The 11,846-nt window shown below is 47.6% G+C and overlaps 1 protein-coding gene across 1 annotated transcript in view; it reads left to right on the top strand.

The window, feature by feature from the left end:
- LOC138522042 (BOLA class I histocompatibility antigen, alpha chain BL3-7-like) overlaps nucleotides 1-11,292 on the top strand; it is a 268,613-nt gene extending 257,321 nt beyond the window's left edge. The window contains exon 7 of the mRNA XM_069635266.1: nucleotides 7,328-11,292. The gene's annotated coding sequence lies outside the window, so the exon portion shown is untranslated. The remainder of the gene's footprint in view (nucleotides 1-7,327) is intronic.
- The last annotated feature ends 554 nt before the right edge of the window (nucleotides 11,293-11,846 follow it).

Genomic DNA, 11,846 nt, shown 5'->3' on the forward strand with positions numbered 1-11,846 from the left:
CTACTTTGAGGTGTTTGGGGGGTTGGCACCCCTATACAGCAGGGTTTGGGAAATAGAATCAATGGGAACATTTGTTTGGGCACACACCACATTCAAATGAAAGGCAGGGTTTGGGAAATAGGAATGAAAGGGAAAATGTGTATAGGGACAATGGGCCTCATTCCGAGTATGGTGGTAGTCATGGCACTATTTGCGCCATGACTACCTCCCATACCGGTCCCGACTCCGACCTGGTTCAATGGGGACTTACCGGTGTAGTCCGACCTTTGCGGGACCGGTAAGTACCCATTGAAAAATCCATTCCCCATTCCCACTTGAGCCCCCATAGGGCTCAATGGGAATGGGGAAGTAGCTAATAACGGTACCGCAATTTGCGGTACCGTTATTAGCTCTGAAGTCCCTTAGCAGGTCCTGTCCATAACGCCTGGTCAGACCAGGCATTAAAGGAGGGACCCGCTAAGGGACCTCGGAATAGGGCGCAAAGGGATTACCGGCACCAATGTCCTTACCGGTGCCCGGTATCCCTTTGCGCCCTACTTGGAATGAGGCCCAATTTGTTTTCAAAGGGAATGCAGGGGGTTGGGATTTTCGTTTTGGGGAAACTGGCACATTCATATGAACAGCAGGGTTACCCAATTACATTAAAGACTAACTATGCACTGTGGTCATCTTTGTCAATTTCGAATTTTGACAAAAACATCACCCCATGATAAATGACCCTACAGGAATTAATTAAATTATATGTTTAGTTAAATAAGATAATGGTATACACGCTTTTACCTCCCCCCCCCAAAAGGAATAGGTTAAAACAGACAGATTCCCCTCACACTTTTTCACAGTTTAAAATGGATATGGTGTTTTTCTATAGGGGAATTAATTAAGTTATATTTTTAGTCAAATATGGCCAGGGTCTACACAGTTTTGCCCACTCCACGCACAATTAAATGGAAAAGATTAAGGCAGATAGCTTCCCCCCACAATTGATAGGTTTGGGATATATCTACTCACATAGGAGGTTTCTATTCTCAGCTCAGGAGGCCAGCCAGATTTTAGGACCCTTTTCTGGTAGGCAGCTCACACCTCAGGCCTCTATTCACAGCAAGGTCCCTCCAGCCAAATGCCTTTCTCAGATGGGGCTACCAGGTTACCAAGCAAAGGTCCCCAGCATGTTCCAGGGTATCCTTTCATCTCTCCTTCTAGGTAGACCTTGGTTTAGCTTTGTTCAACTGGCAAGGTGCTACCACAATGGTTTTTGGCAGCTCTCCTTATTTCTCTTGCAAGTCCTCTGTTTTGTCCCTTGTTCATCAGGTAATGCTATTATATAGTATTTATGACACATCCAAAAATATGAATATTCCCATGCTTGGGATTGGACATCTCTCTTCCTCCCACCAATACGCCCACTGCCAGCTGATAGGACAAGGAGTTTAGGAGGTCAGGATTATGGATGATAAGGGGAGGAGGGAAATGTATAATTTCAAAATGACATTTAAGTTACCTTCTTGTTCATCAGAAATTCACAACATGACAACTTTCTGCAATTTTCAGATAACTACAACCAAGTGTATATTTCTGTATTCTGTGCTTTATGACAGATCTGGGGCCACTACTTTGATCGCGGCACGACCTTCCTGTGGGAAGTCATCATTTTTTGTGGTTTAATCATAAGCTGAAATATTTATTAACATCAAACTTCACAAAACCCACACTAATTTTTCTGTCAGATCAGCTCATCAACTTCCAAGTTCCTCTGAATTATGAGAAAGCCAGTATCATGGTTTTCGTCCTAACTCAAATTATATACATCGCATAACATTAAGAGATACATAGAACTGATAGGCCTCTTATGACTTTCGGAATGAGCCTGGAATGAACCCATCACGATGTACAGTTCTCCTGTTATGAATGAAATAGCATTGCATGTTATTTCAATGGCAATGCATTCATATGGAAAGTCATAGTTTCATATTCCAAGTCAATCCACACGGTTCTGTTTTCCTCAGAAACATGTGACCTGAACATCTGCTTGTCAGCAGTGCCTGTTTCTACACAGTCTTTTGAAGATCCATTAGGGACTCTGAGAGGCAATTTATTGGGGTCATTTCTGTTGGCTGCATTATCTGGACCTTCCATAATTTTGATCTACCTTTTTATTTCTTTGAATTTTAACCTGAAAACCAGACCTATTTTCTTGGTTGGCCCAGCCCAAAGGTCTTGAGGTCAAAGTTTCAGAGGCAGAGATCTTTCAGTTCAGTGGGGAAAACAAGCTGCATCCATAATTCTGAAAGGATAGCATTTTACATAAACACAATGGGCCTCATTACAAGTATGGCGGTAAAGCAACAATGGCGCCGGTATCGCTACTGGCACCATTGCTACCATACTGCCATACTACGAGTTGTGCTCGCGGGTGCCTTTAATTCTGCCAGGTCTGCCCTGGCGGAATGAAAGGCACCCGCGAGCACAACTCGTGGATGCACCGGCACCGTTGTGAACGGTGCCGGTGCATCCGAGCTCCCAATTCCCATTCAGCCCTATGTGGCCTTATTGCCGGCACCCGCGAATGGGCAATTACCGGGTCCGCCGACCTCGGCGTGACCCAGTAATTGCCCATTCGTAGGTGACGGTAAAATCACAGGTCCGACGGCAGCCGTGCCTTTGTTACAGGCACGGCTACCACCAGACCCGTAATGGGGCCCAATGTGTTTAAGATGTACCATTTTGTATTGCATTTAGGCCTGCTGTCAATGAATAAAGTCTTTCTTTAATATAATTTTTGTACAGATATGAGTCTCACTTTCAGTATTATTCACATATGGGCCGCAGTTAACATAGGAAACCAGTGTTCACTTCTACAACAAGTAGGCCTCTCCTTTATGTCATTTTGAATGTTGAAAAGTCTGTGTTTTTCTTCGTGACAAATGCAAAGTGCTTGGCTTCACTTAAATTTCCAGATCACAGTCTTGTGTTGCATAACTCCAGTGTAACATGCTGCTATCTGTCATTCTCAGCCAAATGGTGGCTTTTCACAGTTCATGAAAACAGCATTTGCAGCAAAGCATCTCTTTTGAGCTGCACTGGGCACATTCTGCAGTTTTCAGCTCTAATGCACACTCTCCTTTTACGTGAATGCCTGTCCACTTTGGTGAAGTTGAAAGAGGCACATTTTTGTTCCTACACTAGGCCTTACGTTGGAAAACAATATTCTGAACTGGCCTGCATATTTCAATGGGTCTCAACATAAGCCAGCTTCACACTCACAATAGTGCCCTTACGTGACCTTTTCACTCTAGGGCTGAATTTACACCACACATTTTAAGCCATCACGAAAGTCGGTAGGGAGTGGCTAGTTATCAGGAGAGAGATGGGTGCCATGACAAATTGTCAGGGGAGTGGGATAGTCAGAGGGGTCTTATTATGTGAATGGCTGGTCCACATTTTGCATGGGTCTCAGGTGTATTCTATTGGATAAGGTGATGCATGTTTTGGGTGTAATGGAATAGTGTTGATTGAGAGGTGTGCAGGTGAGTGGGGCGTGCCCATGCAGGATACGGTTATGTTTCTTTGTGATAGTGTGCTTTTACCTTCCATTGAAGAGAGAGACTGACACCTGGCTGTAAAAGATCTTGCAGAGCTTGTCATAAAGGCTAGGCTGGGATGCATTCAATGGGGGGAAGGGGAGTGGGGATATGACCAACCCTTGTCGACTCTTCAGGGCCCCAGCCTTCCCACCAGGGGCTGAGTAATCATTAATCCAGGAGAAGGGCTGAGTCTGTCAGGCTGTTGAAGGGAAGAGCCAGGTTCCGCGAGCCTTCCTGAAGGCGAGGTGATCTTCTATGCGAACGATGGTTAAAAGGATCGAGTTCCAGATGGTGGGTGCTTGGACTGAGAAAGAGGAACCCCCTATTCTTGTTGACTTTGTCAACAGAATGACGAGAAGTGCTGCGCCTGATCTGAGGTTTTTATTAGGCCTGCATTGTGTAAGTTGATGCTGCAAGTATTCCGGTCCTGTGTTGTGGAGTGCTCAGTGGGTGATGCACATTGCCGTGAAGGTGGATTGTAGCTGATCGGAAGCCAGTGAAGGACCCGGAGGGTGGGTGAGATTGTTCTCTAGGGCTAGGAGGAGCCTCTCGGGTTTTGTACCGGTTGGAGTTTTTTCAGCTGTGATATGGTGACTCCCAAGTATATGGTGTTAGCATAGTCTAAGCGTGAAAGGATGATAGCGTCAATTGCAGAGACTCTATGATCTGTGAGGGAAGGTCAGGTAGGCAAAATGGCAGCAGAGAATGCAAATGTGTATGCAGCAGCTTTTTGTCTCAGAGTTGATGTGATGTGATAGGGTCAGGTCAGCGTCCATAATGCATCCTGGGTTTTTTATTGTGTTGGAGGAGGTGAGCCGTAGGCCTATGGAGGGTGGCCATGGGGTTGGTTGGGGAAAGAGGCAGGTCTTCCCACAGAGCATGGACTCAGTTTTTCCTGGGTGGAGTACGAATTGGTTGACAAATATCCAATGCTCGATTTCTGAGAGACATGTTGCAAGATCAGGGGAGGTGGCGGAGTGGTCCATAGGATTTTTAAGACGATTTTGGTGTCGTCTGCATAATTCTAGCAGGTTAGGCCGTGGATTGAATGAGTGTGGGAAGGGGGCACAGGTAGAGGTGAAAGCGCGGTGTGGAGAGAGAGGCACCCTGCGGCACTCCGTGGGCCACTGGACGGGAGGTCTAGCAGAAAGGAGGCAAGTGTACTCATTGGGATCAGTTGCAGAGGAAGGAGGATATCCACTTCTGAACAGAGTCCCTGATGCCGAGAGAGTGAAGTCTATCCATGAGGGTGGGGTAGAGTGAAGTCTATCCGTGAGGGTGGGGGGGTCAGTGGTGTCGGTATCGAAGGACGACCCATTGTTCGAGTAGGATTAGGGCGGCGCAGCCTTCTGAGTCTGAGTGTCTTTTAAGATCACCCCAGATGGAAACAAGGCAGGATTCAGTTCCTCGTAGAGGTCTGAAGTCAGATTGGGTGGGGTCGAGGATCTGGTTGGACTTTGTGAAATGGCCTACTTGTGAGGATGACGCTCGTTCGGTTGGTCTAGCTATAAATCGGTTGTTTGAGATGGGTCTGTAATTGGTCAGGACAAGGGGGTCGAGGGTGGTCTTTTTGAGCAGGGGCTTGATGTAGGAGGTTTTTAATTCTGCTGGGAAAATGCCAGAAATGAGAGATGTGTTGACGATGGATCTGGCGAAGCCGCTGGCAGAGGTGGATGTCAGGATTTCTTCTTGTAAAGCGGGCGGCAGAGGTCTCCAGGGGATCGTGAGGCACGGCCGTTTGTTAGTAGTTTGAGAAATTCAGGGTGGGAGAGAGGATGCGAAGAGCAGGAGGTTGGAAGGCGATACTGATGTCCCTATTGAGGTCGAGGGGTGAGCAATACTATTTTAGAGACAATGGTGTTGTTTCTTTTGTAGGGCTATGTTGTGGAAGTGGTGTGAGCGGGAGTCGCAGAGGGTTTGGGTGTGGATGGTAGTGAAGGCGGTGCATGCTGGTGAAGAGAATTTTGAGATAAGCTTGTGGTGTTCCCTTGAGGTGTTAGGCACGTTGGTGAATATTCCAGTATTAGGGTTTTTGTCCTTGCATATTTCTGCCCGGTAAGCCTTGAGCTGGGCGATGAGGCTAATCTGTTTGATGGCGAAGGGTTTGCATGCCATCTGGGTTCAAGGATGTGGTTCTGAGATTTAAGAATTTTTAGGGCATTGGTGAGCCATTTGGGGGAGAGGTCTTGTCTACTAGAGAAAGATCTGAGTGGGGTGAGGGGGCCGAGTGCTTAAGAGAGCCAAAGATCAAAGTGGGGGATGGAGATATGACTGGAATGGAGGGGTGTGGAGGTCAGGGAGGCCAGTGAGGAATCTGCCAGGTCAGCAGTTACTTTGACTTTCTTCCACAGGCGGGAGTGGATAAGTGTCCCCGGGTTGCCGTGGCGGGCCCATCGTGGAAAGATTGAAGAAGATGGCTGTGTGGTCAGTCCAGTGAGCTAAAGAATGCATCAAGGGTGTGACCTGCAGAGTGCGTAGGACCTGAAACTAGTTGTGTTCCATCTAGGGTTTCCAGGCTGTCCAGTAGGGATCGTGGCATAGGGTTATGTGGGATGTCGAACCAGATATTGAAGTCCTCTAGTATTGTGATGCAGGTATGGGAGACGGTTATGGCTGCTAAGGAGTCATTAAGGGATTCTGCAAAGCATCTATTGTATCCTGAGGGTCTCTGTATGAGAAGGAAGCTGTGAGTGTGCGAGAGGTTGAGCTGACATATGTCTGTTGCAGGCTTGTTCCTCCAAGGTTGTGGAGGATGGCAGTGCCACCTGCCCTGCTCGTCCTGTTATGCACAATAAGATTGTAGCCTGGAGGGAAGGCTTCGTGTGCAATGGGCCAAACGTTTTGGGAGAACCAGGTTTCAGTGATGAAGAGGATATCAGGGACTAGATAACTTCATAAATGTTGTGAATATTTTTTGCGATGGATCTGGTATTGATCAGAATGCCCTCTAGTCTGCTGATTAGTGTCTTTGATGTTAGATATTTCTGTTAGGGCACAGAGACCTGATGTCAATGTGTGAGTAGACAGCTGGCCTCAAAAAGCACCAGCCTTAACAAATAGCTTCCCTGGTAACCGTAGAGACAGCTTATAAAACTTCTGAGAAAAAAAACAGACTTAACGGGAAGAGATTGAAGATAAAGACGGGGGACATCCACAAAAACGTGTAAGTATTTCAACAAATGTCTCAAAAATCCTAGAAGCCATGCGACCAAAGCCAGGCGCATTGTTCCAGAAACTAGCACAGCGTGCAGGTAAAAAGACTACCTGCCGGGCTCCAGTGACAGGTGCTATTTTGCTCCAAGAGGAACATGGTTCTTCCCACTCTGCTGCCTTCACTCGGATTCTAAAGAGTCTGAATGTTTGGAGATTCTGTACTGGTGAACGTTTGCATACATGCCTACTCTCCCTTCTCTCAGGGGAGACTACTCCTCTGTTAGGTAATTTCTCCATTATCGAGTACCCATTTCTCCTAGAAAAGTAATTGCACAAATGCATTGTCTCTAGCTAAAAGGCAAAGTTAACCTCCCTGCGTTCCCAAAGGTTGGTGGGTGTGAACATGTGTAACAGATGAGCATATTGACCTTGCTGGTGGTAACCTTTCCTTTAGTGGTCACTGTTCCTTGAAATCTGCCTCGCCAGTAGAGTTTCTGGCTGGAAACGCGCAGTTTGAGTCGGCGTCTGGATCTTCCTGCTAAGGTCACTTCTCTTCCTGTAGAAATGTCTGATCTTTGATCTCTTTGTTACAGATGCAGAAACTTGGAAAAGAAGCTCCAGTTGACACAATCACCAGAGGGGTGTGACTTGTGACTGTTGCCGGAGCTAAACAAGGACACCAGCTTTGGGGTCTCCTGCGACCTATCCTTTGCCTCAGATGTGAACGCTAGCCAAGGAATCCTCCTTGGGACCACCAGCTGGGAGAACGCCAAAGTCCCTCTTGTGCTTGTTGCATGATCCTTGATTTCCTTTGCACTTTCTTGCTTCCAGGAGAAGCACAGCTGCCTTTCATTGCTCTTACGTTATTATGTTGTACTTTATTAGGAAAATGTAGCCATGCAAAGTGGGGCTCGTCAGGCTCTCCCTGCACCCTCAGGTGTTGGCTCTGATGAAATCTTAAACCTCCCGTGACTAGTCCTTGACCCTATTTCTATGTTTTCTATTTCTATGTGTTTATAACGCGCCGACAGCCCGCAGGCATCAGTGCGCGGAGAGAACCTGAGAAGAAAGTAGCATAGAGAAACGGTAAAAACCTAGGACAGTTCAAGAAGGACAGGTAATCATATGTATACCTAGGGAAGACCCTGGAATGTCAGGAGGCTATTGAAATAGGTGAGTTTTCAGTAATTTCCTGAACTTGCTATAATTTCCTTCGAGTCTTAGATTCCCTGGGAGGCTATTCCAAAAGTTAGCTGCTCTGAACGGAAAAGCTCTGCCACCACCTGCTGCTCGTTTCATCCTAGGGATGACCAGGAGGCCTATGTCGGCTGATCTCAGGTTTCTCCTAGGTATGTAGAGTGAGAATTTCTCTTTAAAGTATCTTGGCACCTTGCCATGTAGGCATCTGTGGACAATAGTCACGGCCTTGAAATAGACTCTCTCTTCAATTCTGAGCCAATGAAGATCTTTCCTTGCAGCCGATATGTGTTTTCCATATTTAATTTTCTTAATGCGAAGGGCCTCATTTTGCATGACCTGGCATTGTTGCAACTCTTTCTTGGTGGCACCCACCAGTAACGCATTGCCGTAATCCAGACGGGATAAGATGATCGCTCTTGCGATGTTTGCAGCGTTTGTTTCACTTATATAAGGTCTGATGGCTCTCAACAAGCGCAAGTAGTATGTGTTGTTTTTATGTAGATAGTTTACTTGTGCTTCGGCCCCCACTGAGCTTCTACCAACATCCCTAGTGTTTTGACTTGGGGTAGGACTGGGATTTTGGCTTCTTCTATCATGAAATCCCTATATTGATCTCCTAGTTTAGATCTTGCATACTGAGATCCAAAGATCATGAGCTCAGTCTTGCTATAGTTGAGACACATCCAGTGCTTCTGCATCCAGATGTCAATGATTTTATAGACTTCTTCTATTTTCGCACTGTCTATAGTGTAGTCTCCCGTCATTTCAAAAACCAGCTGAGTATCATCGGCGTAGTTAGTGAAAAACACACCGATGCTTTCCAATAGTTCACATAGGCTACGCATGTAAATGTTGAAAAGCAGAGGAGACAGGCTGGCTCCCTGCGGTACTCCAAATAGGATGAGAGCTGCTTCTGAGAATGTATCTCCGCAATGGATACGTGCCTTCCTATCACTTAGGAAGGACGCTATCCAAGCCAGTGCTGTAGGAGAGCAGCCTATGGTTTTATCTAGAGCCTCTGATCGAACGCTGCTCTAAGATCCAGCAGCATAAGCATCCCTGACTTGCCCTGTTCTATCAGCTCTAGCATGTGGGATTGTAGGTCAAGCATAGCTGACTCCGTACTATGGGCTGTTCTAAAGCCCGATTGCTGTGTGTGCAACATTTTCAGCCTTTCCACGTGTTGTTGTAGCTGATTCGTGGCAATTTTGTCCAGAATCTTCAGTACAAAATTGGAGTTAGTTATTGGGCGTAGGTTGCTGGGGTCTTTCGGATCTAAGCCCGGCTTTTTGACCAGAGGAGTTATAGTTACTCTTTTAAGTCGGGTGCCAGGACACCCTATTCTATGAACAAAATCCAAACGTGGGGGGCAAAACCTAACAGTTGAAATGTTTTCTTTACAAGTCCTTTAGCCTCTGGCCTCGCCCCATGCCTCAACAAATCAAGTGTTCCATATCTTGGCCAACCCTCCTTCTGATCTACATCTCTCCACAGTCCTTCGACTCTCACTTCTTTTCCGCAGTGGGGGTTCTCATCTGGAGAGGGCACTCGCAGCTTCCCTTGGGATTGCTTGGTGGCCCCCTCTCACTGCCTCCACTTCACATGTGCCTTTCACTGCCTCGGATCATTATCACCCCCTCCTCAATCTGCGGACTTGTCAGGCAGTGGATATTGTAGCCCTTATTCCGGGGTTCTCTCAATGTCATAGGGTTCTTGGAGCTTAAGATCCTCTTTGAGGCGACCAGCCTCCAGTCCTTCCACCTCCTTTCACATTGTTGGCATGGAGCCCTGCTGTGGTCCCCACCTCCTGTACACCGTGGCTCCTAGCACTGTGGTCTCCGCCTCCTGTACACTCCACGGCTCCTAGCACTGTGGTCCCCAACTCCTGTACACCACGGCTCCTGGCACTGTGGTCCCCAACTCCTGTAAACCACTGCTCCTGGCACTGCGGTCCCCACTGCCTGTAAACCGCTGTTCCTGGCACTGTGGTCCCCACCTCCTGGGCACCATGACTCCGAGCACTGTGGTTCCCACCACCTGTAAACCACTGTTCCTTGAACTGTGATCCCCACCTCCTGTACACCACGGCTCCCAGCACTGTGGTCCCCACCTCCTGTACACCACGGCTCCTGGCACTGTGGTTGCCACCTCCCGTAAACCACTGCTTCTGGCACTGTGGTCCCCACCTCCTGTGCACCACGGCTCCTGGCACTGTGTTCCCCACCTCCTGTACACCACGGCTCCCGACACTGTGGTCCACACTGCCTGTAAACCACTGCTCCTTGCACTGTGGTCCCCACCTTGTGTGCACCACAGCTCCAAGCACTGTGGTCCCCACCTCCTGTACATCACAGTTCCCGGCACTGTGGTACCCACCTGCTGTACACCATGGCTCTTGGCACTGTGGTCCCCGCCTACTGTACACCGCGGCTCCTGGCACTGTGGTCCCCACCTGCTGTACACCACGGCTCCAGGCACTGTGGTCTGCATCTTAGATCTGGCAGAGCTTATGCTGGGCCGGCGCCAGCAGGTACGCTACTACGGTTTAGGCAGCGGACTCACTTTCTACTCAGGGAGTGGTGAGTAGCATGTGTGCTTCCTTCCGGCTTGTCCTCCTTTGTAGTCTTGCGGGCTGCTTTTCTGCAACTGGGCCGGTGGGTGTGTTTGTAAGTCAGCCCAGGATTGGTTTTTCATTCAGGGGCCCTGTCTCGGGACTCCTGATAGGCTTCTTTTCCGTTGGCTCCCTAATTAGGCATTGAGGGCATTATCTGCCTTTCAGTATTGAGTAAGTATTAATATAATGCGTACCATTCTCACCTGCTGGTTAGGTAGGAATAGATATGCAGCGTTCCATCTCCATCTCTGCCATCTTGAAATCTCTTCTGGGAGTGGTTATACTCCTGCGGTGCTCAGTGACTGGTTGTGGGTGCCCAGGTGGCATTCCCATTTGACCGCCCGGCATATGGTTGCCCCAGCACCTGCCTTCTTCCTCTGCATGAAGTTACTGGCTTTATAGAAATTAGTTTTGATGTGTGAACTATGCCGGTTAAGAACAGGGGCTCTTGGGACATGTAGTCCTTTATGTGAGGCTTGAGGTTCTGGCGTCCTCAATGTAGAATAAAGTGCGTGTAACCTTCCACACCTTCTCCTTTTTAACGGCCTTACATTGCGTCAGTGTAGTTCCAGCAACGCAAACGTGCTTTCGACGCCAAGCCCTGCTGTTTACATTTAGCTTGACTGTTACTTCTCAGAATTCACTCACGCCTTTTAGAATAGGAGTGAAATTGCATTTTATGTTCACCTTTTTACATACTCCGTTAGCTTTTTGTGTGAATAAAATATATATTTAAAATTTTAATTGATTCTGTTAAGTTATTTCTTTGTCATGTTAAGCTTTTAACGGCTTGCCTCTCTTGCAGTTTCTCCTCATCGGATGGTGTTGTTTTGCAGTCTCTTGCCTCTCTTGCGGTCTCCCCTCATAGGATGCTGTTGTTTTGCAGTCTCTTGCCTCTTTTGCGGTCTCTCCTCATTGGATGCTGTTGTTTTGGAGTCTCTGGTGTGCTGTTGCTCTCCATACTGTGTCACTCATGTGGTGTCTCATCGCTGGCATTGTCTCACTCTGCTGCGTGATGTCTCGTGTTCCTTGTCCTGCCGCCTGTGTGCTTGCTCTCTTTCTCTCTTTCTCTCTCTCTCTATCTCCACTCTTTGTTCTCTCTACTGCTTGGCTTTGTGGTGTCAGTCTCATAACCCTGGCATCTGTCCATTTGTATCCTACACATAACCATAGCTCATTCCTTTTCCCCCCAGAAAAGCTGAGAATGAGACCTTGTTTGTTTTTGGCATAAAAAGGCTGCAGATTTATTCCACAATATCACAAAACCATACTGTACACATTTGTGGAAAACACTCATA

This window comes from Ambystoma mexicanum, chromosome 13 (genome assembly GCF_040938575.1).
Source record: "Ambystoma mexicanum isolate Mex_15411 chromosome 13, UKY_AmexF1_1, whole genome shotgun sequence".
NCBI lineage: Eukaryota > Metazoa > Chordata > Amphibia > Caudata > Ambystomatidae > Ambystoma > Ambystoma mexicanum.